Consider the following 3,853-nt stretch of genomic DNA (forward strand, 5'->3'; position numbering starts at 1 on the left):
CATGTTGTTAATGAATCTTCCTCCAATCCTGATGTATCATTCTTCTTCATATAATCCAGCTTCTCATATTATCTGTGGATTAATATACAGATTGAATAAGTATGGTGAAAGAATACAAGCCTGGTGCACATCTTTCTTTATTTTAAATCATTAAGTGTCCTTTTACTCTGTTTGAATGACTGCCTCTTGGTCTGTGTGCAGGTTCCTCAGGAGCACAATTAAGTGTTTTGGGATTCCCATTCTTCTCAAGATTATCCATAATTTTTTATAATCTAAAAAGTAAGGCAGGGGTAGTTTCCTACACCACCACCCATCTGTCAGTTTGCCCTACTGTGGTGGCTTGCATGTTGCTACAATGCTGGAAGCTATCACAGGGATATTTCAGATACCAGTTAACAGTTTTCAATGGTTCTTTCAGACTAAGACATACCAGAAATAAAGGTTTAAAGATCTATTTCTCAAAATTAGCCAATGAACACCCTATGGATCACAGCAGAACTGGTAATACAGTTGGAAGATGAGCCCCCGAGGTGAGAAGGCACTTAAAATGCATTAGCCACAACAATGGACTTCCTGAGGACAGCACAGGTCTGGACAGTGGTTTTGTTCTGTTATAGGCATGGGCTTCAAAAAGCTTGTTGAAAATTTAAATAATTTTTAAATTCCATTTCCCCATAAACTTGTGGAAGTCCTTTCACACATGGTTCATCATTAATCAGAGATGTCTTGAAAGCCATCAACATCAACAGTTCTTCAAGCAAAAAAAAAAAAAAAGGAAAACTTACTTGGTAAACAGCTAATGTCTCCCTGCAAGGCAAGGTAAAGGGGAAAATCTCCTGTGGAGGAGAAAACATATTAACTTGAAAGAAGGAAGCATGAATGAAACTCATTGATGTGAAATTAGGAGATTCTGATTCACCACTATGTGACATCTTTGGAAATTGGTGAATCCTGTTCTTCTACCTGTGCTTTGATTTTATCTCTTCTACTCACCTGCAGATAGCACTGGTGAGTTGCTTTAGGCTAAGGGCAAGGTCAGTTTGAACCACAAGGTTGGTGGTTCAAACTCACTAGCAGCTCCTTGGAAACCCTATACTGGGTTGCTATGAGTTGGAACTGATTCGACTACACTTAACAACAACGCTTAACTGCAGAGCTGTCTGGAGATTCAGACAAAACAATGAGGTGAGAATGCATTGCAGATTGCAAAGTGCTTACAAATGTAGTAGATCACACCAACTAGATCTTCAAAATTCCAAAACAGCCGGGTGTCTTAGGCTGGGTTCTTTAGAGAAGCAAAACCAGTGTAGCTTTATATATGTTGTTGTCATTGTTGCTGAGTGCCTTAGAGTTGGTTCTGACTCATAGTGGCCCTGTACAGGGTTTCTGAGAAGCTGGTGGGTTTGAACTGCTGATCGTGTGGTTAGAAATCCAGTGCGTATCCTACAACTCCACTCTAGGTTTCCTGTATATATATTTGTGTATGGGTATACACATACACAGAGGTTTATCTCAAGGAAGTGACTCACAAATTTGTCACGGCTTACATGTTCTGAGTACATGGGTCATATACCAGGCTGGAGACTTCTCCTGACTCACATATCTTCAGGAGCAGATGAACCCTAGATTGTCAGGTCACATAATAGGTTGCTGGCTCACAGGCTGCAGAGGTTAATGACTCCCAGGATCACCAGGCTATAAGGCTGAACCACAGACCAGATGATGACAAGCCAAATGCAGGATGCAGATCCAGCAAAAATCAAGAGAACATTGTTAGACCACCTGTAGAGGTTGGAATGCGGTCACACCCCCAAGGAAATGCACTTTCAGCTGATTGACTGCTCATAGTATGTCTCATCATGGAGGTGATTACATTCTATGAGAGCTCATCATGGGGATGACTACATCATAAACTGACAAACTGAGACTCATGGCTCAGTGAAGTTCAAGGGCATCAGGGTCAGCAACAAACAAAGCAGCTTAACACATGAGAAAACAGATAGACAAATTCATAGTGATTTAATTTTGTGGTAGTCAGGGTAGACGAAGAAGATTGCACTAAAAATGCCACTAAAGATGGTTTGTCGGCTAATTCTCTCCTACTTTCCATTTTTTTGCTTCCCAGGCATGAAACTCCTTCCTTAATCCTGGGAATCTTCAGAATGGAACAGTGTGTTGTATTTCAAATATTATACTTGGTCTTTGTTTGAAAGAAAACAAGATGTCTTATTGCACTTATTGCTCTTCTATGTATCTGTCTCTTGCATGGTAGCATGCTTTCTAACCCTTTATGCAGGACTATATTTTGAAAAATACATTTCAAATATTCTCTTTATAAAGAATTAGGGTCACAGCTAGGTCTAGACTATGCCTAGGAGTTCATTTTGTGTTAGGGTTATGGTTAACACTAGGGTTAATGATCAGGCTAGGGGTTAGGCTTGGTCTAGTTTTAGGATTACAGTTAGGTTTTCATTTATATATTGAAATCTACTTGATTTCCTCTTTATTTGGGAGTTCTGCAAGAACATTATTATTATTTTTTTAATTTAACTTTTTATTTGTTTGTTTGATGAGATTGGCATCTCTGGTTCCCTATTTTCAACCTTGTAGATTTGTTTTACTTTGAATGTCTGGGTTGAGTACTGTGTGATATTGTCATGTATGTTAGTCTCTGGTTGTTTGCTGTTGTTGGTTCTCTATCCAAATAACTCCCTTCGGTATTTTTTGTAAGGTTGGTCTGGTTTTACAAATTCTTTAAATTTCTGTGTACCTGAAAAATGACCTAATTTGCTATTATATTTGATGGAGTTTTGCTGAGCATATGATTTTTGGTTTGCAACTTTTTTCTTCAGAGTTTTACACATGTCATCCAGTTGCCTTTTTACCTGTTTGGCTTCTGCTGAGAAATCAGAGCATACTCTTTTTTTTTTCTTTTCCCCTCTCAATTCATTTTTTAAAACTTCTTTGTGTGAATCAAGTGAAAGTTAACAGACAAGATCAACTTTACTTTCAACCAACCATACTTTTTGTTTCATCTAAATAATTACAATCCCCTCCCTGCAACAACAGTTATTTTGATTTCTCCTGTGGATTCCCTTTTACATCTTATTTTTCACAAATTAATAAAGCAAAAATATTTGATATATGCATACAAAACAAAAAAATATTCATTTAAATGTCCAAAGGGCACATATTACAAGCCAGCCTCCTGCCCACAGGCACATGGCCTTACTAAGTCCATGGACTTAGAGCCTGCAGCTGCTCTAACTCTCCATGCCATCACCTCTGCTAACAACTCTGCTTTTCTAGGTAGGAATCTCATGTTCCACTCATGCTCTTCCTTCTTGATGGTTCTGTGATTCTCTGTACACATCTTTTATAATGACAGTTATGACTATCACAATTAATCCTGCTAACTATCACAATTGAATCATAAAGTCCTCTCATCATCATCCCCCATCCCCTTTCACCAGATCCATCTGGAAAAGAGGAAAACTATTCAGTGGGCATTCTACATTACCCTCTTGTTCTGAAACTAAGTACACTCACGAAAGCTGATAATCCTGCCATTTCATGCCTTTATAGCCCCCAATTTTTGATAGCCAGTGTATAAATTGCCTGTCTTATCAACCTAGTGCACTGAGAAAACAAGCTTGATCCTTGATACGAAGACTCGTTTCTTTTGTTTGAAATTTTGAGCAACTGCATCCATAAGCAAAGGGACAGCTCATCAAATTATGGCGATTTACACTTGCTCATGCCTGGTGTGGTGCATAGGATAAGCACTCGACCTCAAGGTTAGTTTGAACTGCAAGATTGGTGGTTCAAACTCACCAGCCACTCCTCAGAAACC

Source organism: Chrysochloris asiatica, unplaced genomic scaffold (genome assembly GCF_000296735.1).
Source record: "Chrysochloris asiatica unplaced genomic scaffold, ChrAsi1.0 scaffold00064, whole genome shotgun sequence".
NCBI lineage: Eukaryota > Metazoa > Chordata > Mammalia > Afrosoricida > Chrysochloridae > Chrysochloris > Chrysochloris asiatica.